The 24,234-nt window shown below is 39.8% G+C and overlaps 2 non-coding genes across 2 annotated transcripts; both read right to left on the reverse strand.

The window, feature by feature from the left end:
* Positions 1–1,179: 1,179 nt before the first annotated feature.
* LOC130953382 (small nucleolar RNA R71) lies at positions 1,180–1,287 on the reverse strand. Its single transcript, XR_009075553.1, has one exon. It is a non-coding gene; the product is annotated as a small nucleolar RNA R71 (small nucleolar RNA).
* An 8,100-nt stretch (positions 1,288–9,387) lies between these two features.
* Positions 9,388–9,495, reverse strand: LOC130953838 (small nucleolar RNA R71). The gene has a single exon (XR_009075999.1). It is a non-coding gene; the product is annotated as a small nucleolar RNA R71 (small nucleolar RNA).
* Between the last annotated feature and the right edge of the window lie 14,739 nt (positions 9,496–24,234).

Below are 24,234 nucleotides of genomic sequence, written 5' to 3' on the forward strand. Positions count from 1 at the left end.
AACCAAATCTCTTTCAAATCATATCTTTTCAATCAAATGTTTTCAAAATCAATTTCTTTCCTTTTTCAAAGATACTTACTAACAATTAATGATTTGATTGAACATTTTTTGCCTTTTCTATTAAGAAAGGTTTTATGTTTGAATCATATCTTTTCTTGTTAGGCAAGTCATTAATTTTCAAATCATATCTTTTCAAATTGTTTCAAATCATATCTTTAAAATTGTTTTCAAATCATATCTTTTCAATCATATCTTTTTAAAACCATAATTTTTCAATCACATCTTTTTTTTTTTTTAAATAAGTTTTCAATCAAATCTTTTTAATTTCTAATTTCAAAATCTTTTTCAAAAATCACTTGATTTCTTTTCCACTCTTATTTTCGAAAATCAATTAAGTGTTTTTCAAAATGTTTTCAAAATCTTTTACTTAAATTTTCGAAAATTACTTCCCTTCTTCTCACATCCTTCTATTCATGGACTAACACTATTCTTTAATGCAAAATTCGAACTCCATCTTCTTTGATAAGTTCGAATTTTCTACTTCTGTCTTCTACTTTTCTTTTCCTCTGACACCTCAAGGAATCTCTATACTGTGACATAGAGGATTCCATATTTTCTTGTTTTCTTCTCTTTCATATGAGCAGGAACAAAGACAAAGGCATTCTTGTTGAAGCTGACCCTGAACATGAAAGGACCTTGAAGAGAAAGCTAAGAGAAGCCAAAGCACAACTCTCTTTAGAGGACCTGACCGAATTCTTCAAAGAAGAAGAAGACATGACAGCCGAAAACAACAACAATGCCAACAATGCAAGGAAGGTGCTGGGTGACTTCACTGCACCTACTCCTGATTTCTATGGGAGAAGCATCTCTATCCCTGCCATTGGAGCAAACAACTTTGAGCTTAAGCCTCAATTAGTTTCTCTAATGCAACAGAATTGCAAGTTCCATGGACTTCCAATGGAAGATCCTCATCAGTTCTTAGCTGAATTCTTGCAAATCTGTGACACAGTCAAGACTAATGGGGTTAACCCTGAGGTCTACAGACTGATGCTATTCCCTTTTGCTGTAAGAGACAGAGCTAGAATATGGTTGGATTCTCAACCTAAAGAAAGCCTGGACTCTTGGGAAAAGCTAGTCAATGCCTTCTTGGCAAAGTTCTTTCCACCACAAAGATGGAGTAAGCTTAGAGTGGAAGTCCAGACCTTCAGACAGAAGGATGGAGAATCCCTCTATGAAGCTTGGGAAAGATACAAACAATTAATCAGAAGATGTCCTTCAGACATGCTTTCTGAATGGAGCATCATAGGTATTTTCTATGATGGTCTCTCTGAACTATCCAAGATGTCTTTGGATAGCTCTGCTGGAGGATCTCTTCATCTGAAGAAGACGCCTGCAGAAGCTTAAGAATTGATTGAAATGGTTGCAAATAACCAATTCATGTACACTTCTGAAAGGAATCCTGTGAACAATGGGACTAGTCAGAAGAAAGGAGTTCTTGAGATTGACACTCTGAATGCCATATTGGCTTAGAACAAGATATTGACTCAACAAGTCAATTTGATTTCTCAAAGTCTGTCTGGAATGCAAAATGCACCAAGCAGTACTAAGGAAGCTTCATCTGAGGAAGAAGCCTATGATCCTGAGAACCCTTCTATGGAAGAGGTGAATTACCTAGGAGAACCCTATGGAAACACCTACAATTCTTCATGGAGAAATCACCCCAATTTCTCATGGAAGAATCAAGAGAGACCTCAACAAGGTCTCAATAACAATAATGGTGGAAGAAACAGGTTTAGCAATGGCAAGCCTTTTCCATCATCTTCTCAGCAGCAGACAGAGAGTTCTAAGCAGAATACTTCTGACTTAGCAACAATGGTCTCTGATCTAATAAAGACCACTCAAAGTTTCATGAATGAAACAAGGTCCTCCATCAGAAATTTGGAAGGACAAGTGGGTCAGCTGAGCAAGAAAGTCACTGAACTCCCTCCTAGCACTCTCCAAGTAATACAGAGGAAAATCCAAAAGGAGAGTGCAAAGCCATAGATATGGCCGAATATGGAGAGGAAAGAGAAGAGGAGGACGCCACTGAGGAAGACCTCAGTGAGCGTGTACCAATCTCCTCTGAGTTCCAATGGGAATCTGAGGCTCAAAATGAGACCATAGAGATTCCATTGGACTTACTTCTGCCATTCATGAGCTCTGATGAGTATTCTTCCTCTGAAGAGGATGAGTATGTCACTGAAGAGCAAGTTGCTAAATACCTTGGAGCAATCATGAAACTGAATGACAAGTTATTTGGAAATGAGACTTGGGAGGATGAACCTCCCTTGCTCACCAAAGAACTGGATGACTTGTCTAGGCAGAAACTGCCTCAAAAGAGGCAAGATCCTGGGAAGTTTTCTATACCTTGTACCATAGGCACCATGACCTTCAAGAAGGCCTTGTGTGACTTAGGGTCAAGTGTAAACCTCATGCCCCTCTCTGTAATGGAGAAATTAGGGATCCTTGAGGTGCAAGCTACAAGAATCTCATTAGAGATGGCAGACAATTCGAGAAAATAAGCTCATGGACTTGTAGAGAATGTTTTGGTGAAGATTGAAGACCATTACATTCCTACTGATTTCATAGTCCTAGCGACTGGGAAGTGCATGGATGAATCCATCATCCTTGGCAGACCCTTCCTAGCCACAGCAAAAGCTGTGATTGATGTTGATAGAGGAGAGTTGATCATTCAAGTGAATGAAGAATCCTTGGTGTTTAAGGCCCAAGGACATCCCTCTATCATCATGGAGAGGAAGCATGAAGAGCTTCTCTCAAAACAGAGCCAAGCAGAGCCCCCACAGTCAAACTCTAAGTTTGGAGTTGGGAGGCCACAACCAAACTCTAAGTTTGGTGTTGAACCCCCACATTCAAACTCTAAGTTTGGTGTTGGGAGGCTCCAACATTGCTCTGATCATTTCTGAAGCTCCATGAGAGTCCTCTGTCAAGCTAATGACATTAAAGAAGCGCTTGTTGGGAGGCAACCCAATGTTTTATAGCTAACTATTTCCTTTGTTATTTATCTTTTTTGTAGGTTGATGATCATAAGAAGTCACAAAAACAATGAAAAAGCAAAAACAGAATGAAAAACAGGAAGAAAAACAGCACACCCTGGAGGAGAAGAAGCTGGCGTTCAAACGCCAGTAATGCTAGCTGTTGGGCGTTTAACGCCCAGTCTGGCACCATTCTGGGCGTTTAACGCCAGAAAGGGGCACCAGACTGGCGTTAAACGCCAGTAAAGGGCAACAACCTGGCGTTAAACGCCAGGAATGGGCACCAGCCCGGCGTTTAACGCCAGAAATAGCTCAAAACGTGATTTTGAGCAACATTTGGTGCAGGGATGACTTTTCCTTGACACCACAGGATCTGTGGACCCCACAGGACCCACCATCACTCTCTCTTTCTTCCCCCACTCACCAATCACCTCAATACCTCTTCCCTAAAAACCCTTCACCTATCAAATCCCATCTTTCTTCACCACTCACATCCATCCTTCATAAATCCCCACCAACCTCACCCTTCAAATTCAAACCACTTTCCCTCCCAAACCCACATCCATGGCCGAACCATTACACCCTCTCTCCTATATATACCTTCTTCAACCCTTCATTTTCACACAACCTAAACACCCTTTCTTTCCTTATTGGCCGAACACACAAACCTTCCCCCTCTTCCTCATTTCTTCTTCTTCTACTCTATTCTTTCTTCTTTTGCTCGAGGACGAGCAAACATTTTAAGTTTGGTGTGGTAAAAGCGTTGCTTTTTCATAACCGTTTATGGCATCCAAGGCCGGAGAAACCTCTAGAAAGAGGAAAGGGAAGGCAAAAGCTTCCACCTCCGAGTCATGGGAGATGGATAGATTCCTCTCAAGGGTGCATCAAGTCCACTTCTATGAAGTTGTGGCCTTGAAGAAGGTGATCCCCGAGGTCCCCTTTTCACTCAAAAAGGGTGAATATCCGGAGATCCGCCAGAGATCCGAAAGAAGAGGTTGGGAAGTACTCACCAACCCCATTCAACAAGTCGGAATCTTGATGGTTCAAGAGTTCTATGCCAATGCATGGATCACCAAGAACCATGACCAAAGTGTGAACCCGAATCCAAAGAATTATCTCACTATGGTTCGGGGGAAATACTTGGATTTTAGTCCGGAGAGTGTGAGGGTGGCGTTCAACTTGCCTATGATGCAAGGAGATGAGCATCCTTACACTAGAAGGGTCAACTTTAATCAAAGGTTGGACCAAGTCCTCACAACCATATGTGAAGAGGGCGCACAATGGAAGCAAGATTCAAGAGGAAAGCCGGTTCAATTGAGAAGGCATGACCTCAAGCCCGTGGCTAGAGGATGGTTAGAGTTCATACAACGCTCAATCATTCCCACTAGTAACCGGTCCGAAGTTACCATAGACCGGGCCATCATGATTCATAGCATCATGATTGGAGAAGAAATAGAGGTTCATGAGGTTATAGCCCAAGAACTCTATAAGGTGGCGGACAAGACCTCCACCTTGGCAAGGTTAGCCTTTCCTCATCTCATCTGTCACCTCTGTTATTCAGTTGGAGTTGACATAGAGGGAGATACCCCATTGATGAGGACAAGCCCATCACCAAGAAAAGGATGGAGTACACAAGAGACCCCTCTCACCATGAGATCCCTGAGATTCCTCAAGGGATGCACTTTCCTCCACAAAATTATTGGGAGCAATTAAACACCTCCCTAGGAGAATTGAGTTCCAACATGGGACAACTAAGGGTGGAGCATCAAGAACACTCCATTCTCCTCCATGAAATTAGAGAAGACCAAAGAATCATGAAGGAGGAGCAACAAAGACAAGGAAGAGACATTGAGGAGCTCAAGCACTCCATAGGATCTTCAAGAGCAAGAAAGAGCCGCCATCACTAAGGTGGACCCGTTCCTTGATTTCCTTGTTCTTTATTCTTCTGTTTTTCGATTTTTATGCCTTATGTTTATCCATGTTTGTGTCTTGTGATCATTAGTGTCTTTGTGTCTATGCCTTAAAGTTATGAATGTCCTATGAATCCATCACCTCTCTTAATAAAAACGTGCTTAATTGAAAAGGAAAGAATTGCATGAATTCTGAATTTTATAATAGTTTAATTATTTTGATGTGGTGGCAACACTTTTGTTCTCTGAATGTATGCTTGAACAGTGCATATGTCTTTTGAACTTGTGGTTCATGAATGTTGGCTCTTGAAAGAATGATGAAAAAGGAGACATGGTACTGAGGATCTGAAAAATCATTAAAAATGATTCTTGAAGCAAGAAAAAGCAGAAAAAAAAAAGACCGAAAAGAAAAAAAAAACCGAAAAAAAAAGAAGAAAGAAAAAGAAAGAATAAGAGTTGTGATCCAAGGCAAATAAGAGTGTGCTTAAGAACCTTGGACACCTCTAATTGGGGACTTTAGCAAAGCTGAGTCACAATCTGAAAAGGTTCACCCAATTATGTGTCTGTGGCATGTATGTATCCGGTGGTAATACTGGAAGACAGAGTGCTTTGGGCCACAGCCAAGACTCAATAAGTAGCTGTGTTCAAGAATCATCATACTTAACTAGGAGAATCAATAACACTATCTGGATTCTAAGTTCCTAAGGAAGCCAATCATTCTGAATTACAAGGGATAGAGTGAGATGCCAAAACTATTCAGAGGCAAAAAGATAAAAGCCCCGCTCATCTAATTAATACTGATCTTCATAGATGTTTTGGAGTTCATTGCATATCTCTTTTTTTATCTTATTTGATCTTCAGTTGCTTGGGGACAAGCAACAATTTAAGTTTGGTGTTGTGATGAGCGGATAATTTGTATGCTTTTTGGCATTGTTTTTAGTAGATTTTTAGTATGATCTAGTTAGTTTTATTATATTTTTATTAGTTTTTAGTTAAAATTCACTTTTCTGGACTTTGCTATGAGTTTGTGTGTTTTTCTGTGATTTCAGGTATTTTCTGGCTGAAATTGAGGGACCTGAGCAAAAATCTGATCCAGAGACTCAAAAGGACTGCAGATGCTGTTGGATTCTGACCTCCCTGCACTCGAAGTGGATTTTCTGGAGCTACAGAAGCCCAATTGGCGCGCTCTCAACGGCGTTGGAAAGTAGACATCCTGGGCTTTCCAGCAATATATAATAGTCCATACTTTGCCCAAGATTTGATGGCCCAAACCGGCGTTCAAAGTCACCTCAAGAAATTCCAGCGTTAAACGCCGGAACTGGCACCTAATTGGGAGTTAAACGCCCAAACTGGCACTAAAGCTGGCGTTTAACTCCAAGGAGAGTCTCTACACGAAATTCCTTCATTGCTCAGCCCAAGCACACACCAAGTGGGCCCGGAAGTGGATTTTTATGTCATTTACTCATCTATGTACTAGTTTTCTATAAGTAGGACCTTTTACTATTGTATTAGAGAGAGCCTTTTGATCATGTTTTTATGATTGAACCCTCTTTGGGAGGCTGGCCATTCGGCCATGCCTAGACCTTGTTCTTATGTATTTTCAACGGTGGAGTTTCTACACACCATAGATTAAGGTGTGGAGCCCTGCTGTACCTCGAGTATTAATGCAATTACTATTGTTCTTCCATTCAATTCCGCTTGTTCTTTTACCAAGATATCACTTGTTCTTCAACATGATGAAGGTGATGATTGACGCCCATCACCATTCTCACCCCATGAACAAGGTGACTGACAACCATTCTTGTTCTACAAGCATCTGAGGCTTAATGAATATCTCTTGGATTCCTGATTGCACGATGCATGGTTGATCGCCTGACAACCGAGTGCTCGCCTGACAAACGAGCCAACCATTCCGTGAGATCAGAGTCTTCGTGGTATAGGCAAGAACTGATGGCGGCATTCAAGAGAATCCGGAAGGTCTAACCTTGTCTGTGGTATTCTGAGTAGGATTCAATGACTGAATGACTGTGACGTGCTTCAAACCTGTAACCTACTGGGCGTTAGTGACAGACGCAAAAGAGTGATTCTATTCCGGTAGGGGAGGGAACCAAACCGGTGATTGGCAGTACTGTGACAGAGTGCGTGCATTAGCTTTCACTGCGCGGATGGGAGGTAGCTACTGACAACAGTGAAACCCTACACGAGCTTGCCATCGAAAGGAGTAAGAAGGATTGGATGAAGGCAGTAGGAAAGCAGAAAGACGGAAGGGAAGGCATCTTCATACACTTGTCTGAAGCTCTTACACCAATGATATACATAAGTATCACTATCCTTATCTTCTCTGTTATTTTCGTTCATCATCATATACATTTGAGTTTGCCTGACTAAGATTTACAAGATGACCATAGCTTGCTTCAATGCTAACAATCTCCGTGGGATCGACCCTTACTCACGTAAGGTATTACTTGGACGACCCAGTGCACTTGCTGGTTAGTTGTGTGAAGTTGTAGTGATCACAATTTCGCGCACCAACGGTTCATCTTGTTGCTTAGATTAGGTATTTTTCAGAATTCTTAAGAATGAGTTCTAGAGTTTCATGATGATCTGTTGAAATCTGGCTGGCTGAGAAGCCATGTCTAATCTTATTGGACCGAGGTTTCAACTGATCATCACAAGAGCTTATTGATCTCTATCAATCTTGCTATTGGAGCAATGATCTGCTAAGGCTTGGCTGGCCATTGGCCATGTCTAGTGTTTTGGACCGAAGCTTTCTTTGAAAGCTTGGCTGGCTGTGAAGCCAGGTCTAATTCCTGGACCGGAGTCTTAGACTAGCATTGCAATGATTCCTGGAATCCAAATTAAGAATTCTGAAACCTTTATTTTCTATTTCCATATAATTTTCGAAAAATCCAAAAAAATTTTTCGAAATCATAAAAAAACCAAAAATATTTTATGTTTCTTGTTAGAGTATAGTGTCTAATTTTAAGTTTGGTGTCTTGCATGCATTGTCTATTTGATCTTGGTTCTATTTTCAAGTTAATAGTACAGGGAACTGAAGATTCAGAACATGCAGCAGAGGAATTACACAGAAAAAGCTGGGCGTTCAAAACGCCCAGTGAAGAAGGACAGACTGGCGTTTAAACGCCAGCCAGGGTGCCTGGTTGGGCGTTTAACGCCCAAAAAGGTAGTGCATTGGGCGTTAAATGCCAGAATGTGCACCATTCTGGGCGTTTAACGCCAGGATGGCACAAGGGGGAGGATTTTGTTTTCAAATCAATTTTTTTTAAGTTTTCAAAAGTTTTTCAAAATCAAATCTTTTTCAAAATCAATTTATTTCCTTTTTCAAAGATACTTGCTAACAATTAATGATTTGATTGAACATTTCAAGTATGTTGCCTTTTCTGTTGAGAAAGGTTTAATGTTTGAATCATATCTTTTCTTGTCAGGCAAGTCATTAATTTTTAAAATCAAATCTTTTTAAAACTGTTTTCAAATCATATCTTTTCAATCATATCTTTTTAAAACCATAACTTTTCAATCATATCTTTTTAATCACATTGTTTTCAAAATAATCCTCAATCATATCTTTTTAAATTCTAATTTCAAAATTTTTTTTTCAAAAATTACTTGATTTCTTTCCCACTCTTGATTTTCGAAAATCAAGTAAAGTTTTTCAAAATGTTGTTAAAATCTTTTTAATTAATTTTCGAAAAATTTCCTCCTCTCTTCTCACATCCTTCTATTTATGGAGCACCACTCCTCCTCAATGCACAATTCGAACTCTATCTGACTAAGTTCGAATTCTTCTCCTTCTTCCTTCTATTTTTCTTCTTCTCTGACACCTCAAGGAATCTCTATACTGTGACATAGAGGATTCCACATTTTCTTGTTCTCTTCTCTTTCATATGAGCAGGAATAAAGACAAAAGCATTCTTGTTGAAGCTGACCCTGAACCTGAAAGGACCTTGAAGCGAAAGCTAAGAGAAGCTAAGGCATAACTCTCTGCAGAGGACCTAACAGAAATCTTCAAAGAAGAAGACATGGCAGCCAAAAACAACAATAATGCAAACAATACAAGGAAGGTGCTGGGTGACTTTACTGCACCTACTCCCGACTTCTATGGGAGAAGCATCTCTATCCCTGCCATTAGAGCAAACAACTTTGAGCTTAAGCCTCAATTAGTTTCTTTAATGCAACAGAATTGCAAGTTCCATGGACTTCCATTGGAAGATCCTCATCAGTTCTTAGCTGAATTCTTGCAAATCTGTGACACTGTCAAGACTAATGGGGTTGACCCTGAGGTCTACAGACTTATGCTATTCCCTTTTGCTGTAAGAGACAGAGCTAGGACATGGTTGGACTCACAACCTAAAGAAAGCCTGGACTCATGGGAAAAGCTAGTCAATGCCTTCTTGGCAAAGTTCTTTCCACCTCAAAAATTGAGTAAGCTTAGAGTGGAAGTCCAAACCTTCAGACAGAAGGATGGAGAATCCCTCTATGAAGCTTGGGAAAGATACAAACAATTGATCAGAAAATGTCCTTCTGACATGCTTTCTGAATGGAGCATCATAGGTGTTTTCTATGATGGTCTCTCTGAACTATCCAAGATGTCTTTGGATAGCTCCGCTGGAGGATCTCTTCATTTGAAGAAGACGCCTACAGAAGCTCAAGAACTAATTGAAATGGTTGCAAATAACCAATTCATGTACACTTCTGAAAGGAATCCTATGAACAATGGGACAAATCAGAAGAAAGGAGTTCTTGAGATTGATACTCTGAATGCCATATTGGCTCAGAACAAAATATTGACTCAGCAAGTCAATTTGATTTCTCAAAGTCTGTCTGGAATGCAAAATGCACCAAGCAGTACTAAGGATGCTTCATCTGAAGAAGAAGCTTATGATCCTGAGAACCCTTCAATGGAATAGGTGAATTACCTGGGAGAACCCTATGGAAACACCTATAATTCTTCATGGAGAAATCATCCAAATTTCACATGGAAGGATCAACAGAGACCTCAACAAGGTTTCAACAACAATAATGGTGGAAGAAACAGGTTTAGCAATGGCAAGCCTTTTCCATCATCTTCTCAGCAACAGACAGAGAATTCTAAGCAGAACCCCTCTGACTTAGCAACTATGGTCTCTGATCTAATCAAAACCACTCAAAGTTTCATGACTGAAATAAGGTCCTCCATCAGGAATTTGGAGGCACAAGTGGGACAGCTGAGCAAGAAAATTACTGAACTCCCTCCTAGTACTCTCCCAAGCAATACAGAAGAAAATCCAAAAGGAGAGTGCAAGGCCATCAACATGGCCGAATTTGGAGAGGAAGGAGAGGAAGTGAACGCCACTGAGGAAGACCTCAATGGGCGTCCACTAACCTCCACTGAGTTCCCCAATGAGGAACCATGGGAATCTGAGTCTCAAAATGAGACCATAGAGATTCCATTGGACTTACTTCTGCCTTTCATGAGCTCTGATGAGTATTCTTCCTCTGAAGAGGATGAGTATGTCACTGAAGAGCAAGTTACTAAATACCTTGGAGCAATCATGAAGCTAAATGACAAGTTATTTGGAAATGAGACTTAGGAGGATGAACCCCCTTTGCTCACCAAAGAATTGGATGACTTGTCTAGGCAGAAATTACCTCAAAAGAGGCAGGACCCTGGGAAGTTCTCCATGCCTTGTACCATAGGCACCATGACCTTCAAGAAGGCTCTGTGTGACTTAGGGTCAAGTGTAAACCTCATGCCTCTCTCTGTAATGGAGAGGCTAGGGATCTTTGAGGTGCAAGCTCCAAAAATCTCACTAGAGATGGCAGACAATTCAAGAAAACAAGCTTATGGACTTGTAGAGGATGTTCTGGTAAAGATTGAAGACCATTACATCCCTGCTGATTTCATAGTCCTAGAGACTGGGAAGTGCATGGATGAATCCATCATCCTTGGCAGACCCTTCCTAGCCACAGCAAAGGCTGTGATTGATGTTGATGGAGGTGAACTGATCATTCAAGTGAATGAAGAATCCTTTGTGTTTAAGGCTCAAGGATATCCCTCTGTCACCATTGAGAGGAAGCATGAAGAGCTTCTCTCAAATCAGAGTCAAACAGAGCCCCCACAGTCAAACTCTAAGTTTGGTGTTGGGAGGCCACAACCAAACTCTAAGTTTGGTGTTGAACCCCCACATTCAAACTCTAAGTTTGGTGTTGGGAGGTTCCAACATTACTCTGAGAAAATGTGAGGCTCCATGAGAGCCCTCTGTCAAGCTACTGACATTAAAGAAGCGCTTGTTGGGAGGCAACCCAATGTTATATTTTACATATTTTCCTTTGTTATTTTATTTTATTTTGTAGGTTGATGATCATGAGAAGTCATAAAATCAAATGAAAAAGCAAAAACAGAATGAAAAACAGGAAGAAAAACAGCACACCCTGGAGGAAGAACCTACTGGCGTTTAAACGCCAGTAAGGCTAGCAGATGGGCGTTTAACGCCCAGTCTGGCACCATTCTGGGCGTTTAACGCCAGAAAGGGGCACCAGACTGGCGTTAAACGCCAGAAAAGGGCAAGCACCTGGCGTTAAACGCCAGAAATGGGCACCAGCCCGGCGTTTAACGCCAGAATTGGCACAGAACGCAAATTTTCTTGCCACTTGGTGCAGGGATGACTTTTCCTTGACACCTCAAGATCTGTGGACCCCACAGGATCCCCACCTACCCCACCACCCTCTCTCTTCTTCTTCACCCATTCACCAATCACCTCAATACCTCTTCCCCAAAAACCCTTCACTTATCAAATCCCATCTTCTCTTCACTACTCACATCCATCCTTCATAAAACCCCACCTACCTCACCCTTCAAATTCAAACCACTTTCCCTCCCAAACCCACCCATACATGACCGAACCATGAGCCCCCTGATGCCAAGGCATCTTAGGCTAGTTTCACTAGCCTTTTTCTTTTATTTTTAATTGTTTTATGCATTTTCTTGAGCCTTAAGTAATCATTTGGACCAAATAGTCATGCTTGTCTTAAATCATTCAAACATGAAGATTTTGATGCAAATTCCATGAGTTTTTAGTTATATTCCTTGAATGCTATGAATGGAAGAATTCTCATGAAATTTTGCAAGACTTTGATGCAGTTGTTTGGATGATTTCAGGGAAGAAGAGGCTAGGCAAGGAAGCAACAAAATCAATAAAAGAAGCTTGAATATCACATGTGGAGTTTAAGCTCCAGTTTAAGCTTAAACTGGAGCATTAAACGCCAAAATCATGAAAGCTGAAAGTGGCGTTTAACCTCCAGTTTAACCTTAAACTGAAAGTTAAACGCCAGAAATGAAATGCATCAGGGAGCCATTCCACGTTTAAGCTCCAGTTTAACCTTAAACTGGAGCTTGAACGTGTTCGACATTCTCCTCCAGGGTTGCCTTCTTCCATTTCCACGTTTAAGCTTCAGTTTAACCTTAAACTGAAGCTTAAACGTGCTCGAGCTTGTGCCTTCAGGGAGTGCCAGCGTTTAAGCTCCAGTTTAAGCTTAAACTGGAGCTTAAACGTGTTATATAGAACAGCTTGACCATGCCTTCTTCAAACATAAATAACTTGAGCTACAAAACTCCAAATGAGGTGATTCAAAATGCATTGGAAAGAAGACATCTAGAGCTTTCCAAGCATATATGGCATGCATGGTGGATACTAAAAATTGAGGGAGAAAACAGCCCCGTAATGTGCATAGAAGAGCATAGTACCAACATGCAATCAGGCCAGCTGACCTCTTCACCTTCCATGGAGTATAACTTGAGCTATAGAGATCCAATTGAGGTGCTTCCAGTTGCGTTAGAAAGCTGACATCCATAGCTTTCCAACGAGGTATAATTGTCTATATTTGGCATCAAATTGGCAAGGTTGACAAGAGAACAAAGTGACGACTCAAGAAAGGGGGGTGCAACGTTTGAGTGTAGTTTAATGGATCATTATCCTTTTTGGATCAATTATGTCACTCTACCCTTCAAGCAAGCAAGGCCCATCAACAACACCAAATCAAGGCCACAAGAATCATCTAGAATAGTTTATTTTCATTTGATTGTAATTTGCTTTTAATTTCATTTTCATTTTGTAATTTAGGGAGCCTATTTAAAGGCCTTAGTTTCTGCATTTGAAAAGGGGATTGAAGGGGAATCCAGCCCCTGAGGGGGACTTTTTTTTACACGGGGAAACTTTTTGATCATTTTGCTACTTTTCATATTTTGTAATTGAATTCAGAGCTATGACTCACTAAACCCCTTTCATTGGGTTAGGGAGCTCTATTGTAATTCAATGAATCAATAATAGTTTTATCTTCTTCTTCAATCTTTTCTCTTGAATTTTGTTAGAAAGCTTCTCGATCTAATTCCATTGGGTAGTTGTCTTGGGAAAGAAACTACCCATAATTGGAATCCTTCGGAACCTTGGGAAAGGAATGGAGGATTCATGCTAGAGAAGCTTTCTCACGGTGAATTGGATTGGGGTTTGGATGGATATTGTGACATGTAATCCTACCAAATTGTGGTTCATGAAACTGTGTGGTATAATCAGTGATCGAGCATCATCTCTTCTTATGAACATTTAAACCAAGGGATTGGGAATTTGTTTGTTTTTAGAGAGAATTGGTGAGCCAAGGGATTGGGATCCAATCATATAAGATTGCCAAGCAAAATTCAATGAATGCATTGGTTGAGGAAGGGATAAGACGTTTTGATTCAGAGATCTCAATATCTCCTGAAACCCAATGAATTCCCCATTTCTGATCTACCACTTTCTCTTACATTCTGCAATTAAATTCATGCAATCAACCCCATCCCTTTTAATTTCAGCAATTTAGCTTCTCGCTCTTTAATTCATGCAATTTTACATTCCGCAATTCTCATCTAAATCTTGATTCCGCTCAACTAGAACATACTTCTAATCCGAATTGCTCACTCAACCAATCCTTGTGGGATTCGACCTCACTCTATTGTGAGTTTTTACTTGACGATAACCGGTGCACTTGCCGGAAGGAATTTTGCCGATCGTGCAATTTCCTAAATCATAGCATATCAAGTTTATGCACATCACCCCCCTCTCCTATATAAACCCTTCTTCACCCCTTCATTTTCACACAACCTAAACACCACTTCTCCCCCTTTTTGGCCGAACACAAAGCCATTCCCTTCTTCCTCATTTCTTCTTCTTCTCCTCTATTCTTTCTTCTTTTGCTCGAGGACGAGCAAACCTTTTAAGTTTGGTGTGGTAAAAGCGTTGCTTTTTCATTTTTCCATAACCATTTATGGCATCCAAGGCCGGAGAAACCTCTAGAAAGAGGAAAGGGAAGGCTAAAGCTTCCACCTTCGAGTCATGGGAGATGGAGAGATTCATCTCAAGGGTGCATCAAGACCACTTCTATAAAGTTGTGGCCTTGAAGAAGGTGATCCCCGAGGTCCCCTTTTCACTCAAAAAGGGTGAATATCCAGAGATCCGACATGAGATCCGAAGAAGAGGTTGGGAAGTTCTTACCAACCCCATTCAACAAGTCAGAATCTTAATGGTTCAAGAGTTCTATGCCAATGCATGGATCACCAAGAACCATGATCAAAGTGTGAACCCGGATCCAAAGAATTGGCTTACTATGGTTCGGGGAAATACTTAGATTTTAGTCCGGAAAATGTGAGGTTGGCATTCAACTTGCCCATGATGCAAGGAGATGAACATCCTTACACTAGAAGGGTCAACTTTGATCAAAGGTTGGACCAAGTTCTCACTGACATTTGTGAAGAGGGCGCCCAATGGAAGAGAGATTCAAGAGGAAAGCCGGTTCAACTAAGAAGGCATGACCTCAAGCCCGTGGCTAGAGGATGGTTGGAGTTTATCCAACGCTCAATCATTCCCACTAGCAACCGGTCCGAAGTTACTCTAGACCGAGCCATCATGATCCATAGCATCATGATTGGAGAAGAAATAGAAGTTCATGAGGTCATAGCTCAAGAACTTTATAAGGTGGCGGACAAGTCCTCTACCTTGGCAAGGTTAGCCTTTCCTCACCTCATTTGTCACCTCTGTTATTCAGTTGGAGTTGACATAGAAGGAGACACCCCCATTGATGAGGATAAGCCCATCACTAAGAAAAGGATGGAGCAAACAAGAGACCCCTCTCATCATGAGATCCCTGAGATGCCTCAAGGGATGCACTTTCCTCCACAAGACTATTGGGAGCAACTGAACACCTCCCTAGGAGAATTGAGTTCCAACATGGGACAACTAAGGGTGGAGCACCAAGAACATTCCATCCTCCTCCATGAAATTAGAGAAGATCAAAGAATCATGAGAGAGGAGCAACAAAGACAAGGAAGAGACATTGAGGAGCTCAAGCACTCCACAAGATCTTCAAGAGGAAGAACAAGCCGCCATCACTAAGGTGGACCCGTTCTTTAATCTCCTTGTTCTTTGTTTTCTTGTTTTTCGAATTTTCATGCTTATGTTTATCCATGTTTGTGTCTTATGATCATTAGTGTCTTAAGTGTCTATGCCTTAAAGTTATGAATGTCCTATGAATCCATCACCTTTCTTGAATAAAAAAATTGTTCTTAATTGAAAAAGAAAAAGGATTGCATGAATTTTGAATTTTATAACAGTTTAATTATTTTGATGTGGTGGCAACACTTTTGTTTTCTGAATGTATGCTTGAACAGTGCATATGTCTTTTGAATTTGTGGTTCATGAATGTTGGCTCTTGAAAGAATGATGAAAAAGGAGACATGTTACTGAGGATATGAAAAATCACCAAAATGATTCTTGAAGCAAGAAAAAGCAGTGAATACAAAAAAAAACGAGAAAAAAAGAGAAAAGAGACGAAAAAAAGAAAGAAAAAGAAAGGAATAAAGTTGTGATCCAAGGCAAAAAGAGTGTGCTTAAGAACCCTGGGCACCTCTAATTGGGGACTCTAGCAAAGCTGAGTCACAATCTGAAAAGGTTCACCCAATTATGTGTCTGTGGCATGTATGTATCCGGTGGTAATACTGGAAGACAGAGTGCTTTGGGCTACAGCCAAGACTCAATAAGTAGCTGTGTTCAAGAATCATCATACTTAGCTAGGAGAATCAATAACACTATCTGGATTTTGAGTTCCTAAAGAAGCCAATCATTCTAAGTTTCAAAGGATAGAGTGAGATGCCAAAACTGTTCAGAGGCAAAAAGCTAAAAGCCCCGCTCATCTAATTAATACTGATCTTCATAGATGTTTTTGGAATTCATTGCATATTCTCTTCTTTTTATCTTATTTGATTTTCAGTTGCTTGAGGACAAGCAACAATTTAAGTTTGGTGTTGTGATGAGCGGATAATTTGTACGCTTTTTGGCATTGTTTTTAGTATGTTTTTAGTATATTTGGTTTATTTTTTAGTATATTTTTATTAGTTTTTAGTTAAAATTCACTTTTCTGGACTTTACTATGAGTTTTTGTGTTTTTCTGTGATTTCAGGTATTTTCTGGCTGAAATTGAGGGACCTGAGCAAAAATCTGATTCAGAGACTGAAAAGGACTGCAGATGCTGTTGGATTCTGACCTCCCTGCATTCGAAGTGGATTTTCTGTAGCTACAGAAGCCCAATTGGCGCGCTCTCAACGGCGTTGGAAAGTAGACATCCTGGGCTTTCCAGAAATATATGATAGTTCATACTTTGCCCAAGATTTGATGGCCCAAACCGGCGTCCAAAGTCACCTTCAGATTTCCCAGTGTTAAACGCCGGAACTGGCACCAAAATGGGAGTTAAACGCCCAAACTGGCATAAAAGCTGGCGTTTAACTCCAAGAAGAGTCTCTACACGAAAATGCTTCAATGCTCAGCCCAAGCACACACCAAGTGGGCCCGAAAGTGGATTTTTATGTCATTTACTCATCTTTGTAAACTTTAGGCTACTAGTTTTCTATAAGTAGGACCTTTTACTATTGTATTATCATCTTGGTTTTTCTGGTTCCCTCTCTGGGACCGAAGCCAATGATCACTTTTGTTCTTATGTATTCACAACGGTGGAGTTTCTACACACCATAGATTAAGGTGTGGAGCTCTGCTGTACCTCGAGTATTAATGCAATTACTATTGTTCTTCTATTCAATTCCGCTTGTTCTTTGTCCAAGATATCACTTGTTCTTCAACTTGATGAATGTGATGATCCGTGACACTCATCATCATTCTCACCTATGAACGCGTGACTGACAACCACCTCCGTTCTACCTTAGATTGGGTGAATATCTCTTGGATTCCTGATACACGATGCATGGTTGATCGCCTGACAACCGAGTGCTCGCCTGACAAACGAGCCAGCCATTCCGTGAGATCAGAGTCTTCGTGGTATAGGCAAGAACTGCTGGCGGCATTCAAGAGAATCCGGAAGGTCTAACCTTGTCTGTGGTATTCTGAGTAGGATTCAATGATTGAATGACTGTGACGTGCTTCAAACTCCTGAAGGCGGGGCGTTAGTGACAGACGCAAAAGAATCACTGGATTCTATTCCGGCCTGATCGAGAACCGACAGATGGATAGCCGTGCCGTGACAGGGTGCGTTGAACATTTCCACTGAGAGGATGGGAGGTAGCCACTGACAACGGTGAAACCCTTGCATAAGCTTGCCATGGAAAGGAGTAAGAAGGATTGGATGAAGACAGTAGGAAAGCAGAGAGACGGAAGGGACCAAGCATCTTCATACGCTTATCTGAAATTCCTACCAATGAATTACATAAGTATCTCTATCTTTATCTTTATGTTTTATTCATCATCTATACCCATTTGAGTCTGCCTGACTAAGATTTACAAGGTGACCATAGCTTGCTTCATACCAACAATCTCCGTGGGATCGACCCTTACTCGCGTAAGGTTTATTACTTGGACGACCCAGTGCACTTGCTGGTTAGTTGTGCGAAGTTGTAGTGATCACAATTTCGTGCACCAGGCTCTAAGGTAGAGCTTATGATAACAGGAAAGGTATCACCTTCTCCCAGAAATGCATATTTCAGGGATGGTGGTAATGGTTTGAGCTCGGCTTTGGGAGGTTTCTCCTCTTCCTGAGGGATTTTCAGAGGTTCTGTCATTCTCTCTGATTCCTCCAGATCATGCTGAACATCTTTAAAGATATCCTCTAGCTTTGATTCGAGACTCTCAGCGATATTAACCTCTTTTACCAGAGAGTCAATAATATCAACACTCATGCAGTCATTTGGGGTGTCTGGATGCTACATAGCTTTGACAACATTCAACTTGAACTCCTCCTCATTGACTCTCAGGGTTACTTCCCCTTTTTGGACATCAATAAGGGTTCAGCTAGTTGCTTGGAAAGGTCTTCCCAGAATGAGAGTTGCACTCTTGTGCTCCTCCATTTCCAGCACCACAAAGTCAGTAGGAAAGGCAAATGGCCCAACCTTGACAATCATGTCTTCAATCATGCCTGATGGGTATTTAATGGAGCCATCAGCAAGTTGGAGACATATCCGGGTTGGTTTGACTTCATCAGTCAACCCAATCTTTGTGATAATAGATGCAGGTATTAGGTTGATACTTTCCCCAAGATCACATAGAGCTTGCTTGGTACAAATACCCTCTAATGTGCATGGTATCATAAAGCTTTCGGGATTTTTAAGCTTCTCAGGTAAGCTTTTCAGAATGACTGCACTGCATTCTTCAGTGAGGTAAACTTTTTCAGTTTTCCTCCAATCCTTCTTGTGACTTAAGATCTCTTTCATGAACTTAGCATAAGAGGGTATTTGCTCAAGTGCCTCTGCAAACGGAATCTTTATTTCAAGAGTCCTAAGATAGTCTGCAAAGTGGGCAAATTACTTATCCTATTCCGCTTGACGGAGTTTCTGAGGATAAGGCATTTTGGCTTTGTATTTCTCAACCTTAGTTGCTGCAGGTTTATTGCCTACAGATGTAGGTTGAGAAGCCTTTTTAGAAGGGTTATTATCAGCACTTGTATTTGTCTGATCCCCCACTGGCATTTGAATGCCAGGGGTGGAAGCTGGAGTGGCGTTAGACGCCAACTCCTCACCTGTTTATGGCGTCTGAATGCCAGAACTATGCTTCCTTTGGGCATTCAATGCCAATTCATTGCTTGTTTCTGGTGTTGAACGCCAGGACTGAACATGGTTTGGGCGTTCAGCGCCAAGTTCCCACCTATTTTCTGGCGTTTGAACACCAGAATTATTCCTCTCTGGGCTCTTAATGTCCTCAGAGGGATTTTGGGTAGTTTGCTCATTTCTTGGCTTCCTGCTATCTTGAAGTGATATTTTTAATGTTTTCCCACTTCTTAATTGAACTGCTTGGCACTCTTCTGTTATTTGTTTTGATAGCTGCTGTTCTGTTTGCTTCAACTGTACTTCCATATTCATATTAGCCATTCTTGTTTCTTGTAATATCTCCTTGAATTCGGCAAACTGTTTTGTTAGAAAGTCTAATTGCTGATTGAATTCCATAGCTTGTTCTGCAGGACTGAGTTCAGCAGTCACTGTTTTAGCCTCTTCGTTGATGGAAGATTCACTGTTTAGGTACAGATGCTGATTTTTGGCAACTGTATCAATAAGCTCTTGAGCTTCTTCTATTGTCTTTCTCATGTGTATAAATCCACTAGCTGAGTGGTCTAGAGAAATCTGAGCTCTTTCTGTAAGCCCATAGTAGAAGATGTCTAACTGCACCCACTCTGAAAACATTTCAGAGGGGCATTTTCTTAGCATCTCTCTGTATCTCTCCCAAGCATCATAAAGGGATTCATTATCTCCTTGTTTGAAGCCTTGGATGCTTAGCCTTAGCTGTGACATCCGTTTTGGAGGAAAATAGTGATTCAGGAATTTTTCTGACAGCTGTTTCCGTGTCTTTATGCTGTCCTTAGGTTGGTTATTTAACCACCTCTTAGCTTGGTCCTTTACAGCAAATGGAAATAGTAATAATCTGTAGACATCCTGATCTACTTCCTTATCATGTACTGTGTCAGCAATTTGTAAAAATTGTGCCAGAAACTCTGTAGGTTCTTCCTGTGGAAGACCGGAATATTGGCAACTTTGCTGCACCATGATGATGAGCTGAGGATTCAACTCAAAACTACTGACTCCGATGGAGGGTATACAGATACTACTCCCATATGAAGCAGTAGTGGGGTTAGCATATGACCCTAGAGTCCTTCTGGACTGTTCATTTCCACTTAGTTCCATGATGGAGCAAGGGAGATGATATGGATGTTGATATTATTTATTTTATTAAATATAAAAATTTATTTTCGGAATAATAAAATAAAATAAGATAAAATAAAATGAAATAAAATAAAAAAATGAAATAAAAATAAAAATAAAAATAAAAATAAAATTTGAAAATATTTTATGAAGATTTTCGAAAAAGATGGGGAGAGAGAAATTGGTTAGGATATTTTCGAAAATTTTGAGAAAAGATAAGATAGAAGATATAATTTGTAAAAGATAAATATGATAGGAAAAAGATGTAATTGAAAATTGAAAAGATATAAAAGATATTTGAAAAAGATAAATTTGTTTTGAAAAAGATATTGTGAAGATTTGAAAAAGATATTTATGAGTTGAAAATATTTTAAGAAGGAAAAGATATAGATTTGTTTTGAAAAAGATAAATTTTTTTTTTGAATTTTGAATTTTATGATGAAAGAGAAAAACACATAAAAGATACAAGATTTAAAATTTTTAAATCTAATGCTCCTTGTTTTCGAAAATTTTGGAGGGAAAATACCAAGAAACACCAAACTTAAAAATTTTAAGAACAAAACACAAAAAAGACTCAAGAACACTTTGAAGATCCACAAGAACACCAAGAACAAAAGAAAGAACACCAAACTTAAAATTTTTAGAAAGCTTCAATAAAATTTTCGAAAATTATAAAAAGATTAACAACAAAACACCAAATTAAAGTTTGGCTCAAGATTCAATCAAAGAAAAATTATTTTTGAAAAAGATTTTAAAAAGAAGATACCCAATTGCCAAGAACATAAGCCAACGCTCTAGCCAACTGAGCTATAAATGTAACGTGTTTTAAAGATGTATTAATTTTATAAACAAGAATAAATTTTTTGAAAACTAATGTTTTAAAAAAGCACAAGAAAAACAAGAAAAGACACAGAACAAGACAAACAAAGATCAAACAAGAAAAATTGACAAGAACAATTTGAAGATCAAGGAAAAACAAAGAACACTAATTCGAAAATTTAAAGGAAAATACAAGATATGCAATTGACACCAAACTTAGAGCATGACACTAAACTCACGAAAAAAATTAAAATTTGATAAAGAAAAATAATATTTTTGAAAAATTTTGAAAAGGGAATAAAGGACTCAGAATTTAATGACTCTATAGCAACAAAAATAAATTATTCCTAATCTAAGCAACAAAATAAACCTTTAGTTGTTCAAACTCGAACAATCCCCGGCAATGGTGCCAAAAACTTAGTGCATGAAATTGTGTATGGCAATATTAATGGACTATTTAACACAGCTTCGCACAACTAACCAGCAAGTTGATAAACGAAATTTATCATGCCGATATAGAATTCAATAATGGATATAATCGTGAGTATAGTCTAATCGACATTCAAACTTCGCGTCAAACAATCCTACAATCTATAACCGAGAGTACTAGTCTCCCGAGTCGTCCTCCCTTGGAATTGCTAGAGAATGCATCTTATTGATTAGGAAGCCTTGTTATGATTCTTTGAGGGTTTAGCAAAATAGATGACAAACAATCAATTTTAGAAGACTTGGCCTAGGGTCGGCATTTGAAATTCTATCATTATAGTTTCTTCAATGTTGATAACAATTAGGCCTTGCTTCATTTAGTTAACCCCTAGGTATAGAGGAAAGTCAAATGAGAGTAACTAACTTGAGTCACAAGTCCTAGTTTTACCCTAGGGAAATCTAGCTTTAGTGCACTCCAAGTCAATTAGCAATTTCTAATTCCAAATCAACAATTGACATAAACTATTCAACTCTTTCTAATGGTCCAAACCCTATGCCAAGTAAGAAACTTTTACTCCATGACTAGTGTTGGCATTTTATCAAACAATTGATGAGCAAGAATGAAAGACATAGTAAGAATGAGAAGAAATTAGAATTAAAAATGCTTCAACACAAGAAACTAACAACAATCAACAAGAACAACAATGAAAATGAACTTCTCAAGAAATTGATAGAATCCAAAACTACAAAGTTGAATCTAGGATCTATGAGAATTGAGCAATTACAAGCACTAATTGAGACTAGAGAAGAAGATCTATAACATGAACAAAGTAAATTGAGAATTGCAATGGATCTCACCAAAGAGTGATTGAGAATTCAGAAGTTGAAGAAGATGAACCTAATGAGAGCTTGGAATCTCTCTCTCTACCCAAGAGTGTAACTACCATTAGTAAAAATATCTAGAACAATCTAAAAATGAGCCAAAAAGTCCCTTAACCCTTCAACCCCTGGTCTTCTTAAGCTCTTCCCGCCAAGGCACTTCCCCAAGATGGGATCTCCAACTGTCTCCACGCCCAGGTCACGTGACTCTTTTAAAAATCATATTCGAGCATCGGCGCGCACGCGCAAAGCACGCGTGGCGCCACTGGGGAACCTTGCAATGCGAGCGGAAGCGTAACGTACGCGTGCGCGCCCATGGGGATCATGGCTTAGCCGCTACACATGCCGGCTCATTGCTTGGCTTTTGACTTTGGCTTCTAGCTGCGCAATCAACGCGGGCGCGCCAAGTACGCGCACCCGCCCTTGCTGAAGTTCCCAAGGCTCAATTTCTCTTGCTCCCTTCCTTTGCACCCATGCTCCTTCTCTCTTCCGGTTCATCCCTGCCCTATATTCTGAAACCACTTAACACACAGGTCACAGCATCGAATGGCACCAAGAGAAGATTAGAAATGTATCTAGTTTAGTGCAAAATAAGCATGTTTTCATCCATGAGGCAGAAATTAGGAAAGGAACACAAAGTCTTGTATTTCCATATGAAAAGCATGTGGAATCATTGATAAGACCCCTGAAATCAATACAAGATAAACCCTCAAATGGGGTTTATCAACCTCCCCACACTTAGATTCTAGCATGTCCTCATGCTTAAAGAAATGCAAAAGACCGAAGGATCATAAAGGTATAAGTCTCATGAGGTGCAACCTACTTACATGAATGCAACTATGACTAGTGTTACTATCTACTTGGTTAGGAACAAATCAACCTTCCTAAGATACATGCAAGCATATTGGGTAAGATAGTGGCCAATGCATGGGACTTACCAATTTTCAGTCATCAAGTGCAATATACGCAACTTTGCATGAAGAACGCTCGTGAGAGCCGGAAACAAGAATTAGAGCCTTCGAACCCTCACCGGAAGCGTTTACACTCTATTCGCTCAAGTGTTTAGGGTTGATTCTCTCAATTTTCTCCTAATCATGCTTTCCAAGATTTGTTCTCCATCTAACAATCAACATTTATTCCATGCATGTGTACAAATATCATGAGGTCTTGTCTTTAGGTTGTAATGGGGCTAGGGTCAAGGTAGGATGCATATTTGGCTAAGTGAGCTTGAATTTTTGAATCCTTGATAAGCTTAAGCTCCCCACCTAGCCTATGACGTCCTATACAATTTCGAAGCTAACCTAACTACCCATTCTTCACTTTTCACATACTCATGTATCCCTTTTTCAATTCACAACACTCATGCATTGATTTTATTGAGCTACACTTTGCTTTGGGGCATTTTGTCCCCTTTTATTCCTTTCTTTTTCTTCTCTCTCTTTTTTTTCTTTTTTTTCATTCATTTTTTTTTCATTTCTTTTCTATATACAAGAGCGTCAATGCATAAGGTTTATACATTTGATCAATACATGAGCATGTACTCAATTCCCAATATTTCCAATAAAAATATAAAACTACCCTTTTATTTACCCAATGTCCCAAGATTCCCACATTTGAATGATACTCACACACACTCGCCTAAGCTAATCAAGGATCCAAAGAGGGACATTTATTGTTTTCCGCTTTAGGCTTGTAATGTACTAATTTAAAGAACAAGTGGGTTAAGCGTAGGTTCAAATTTGCTAACAAGGGGAGATAAAGGGTAAGGCTATTTGGTAAGTGAGCTAATGAAGTGATGGCCTCAATCATATAAATGCATGAATACAAGGAATAATGGACATATAGACTCAAACAAAGCAAGGATCACACTTATAGAGAGAAAACAATTGCACACAAGAAGGAGAATAAGTGACTATAAGATGTAGCCACAAAACAAGGCTCAAAGCTC

This window comes from Arachis stenosperma, chromosome 9 (assembly GCF_014773155.1).
Source record: "Arachis stenosperma cultivar V10309 chromosome 9, arast.V10309.gnm1.PFL2, whole genome shotgun sequence".
Classification (NCBI taxonomy): domain Eukaryota; kingdom Viridiplantae; phylum Streptophyta; class Magnoliopsida; order Fabales; family Fabaceae; genus Arachis; species Arachis stenosperma.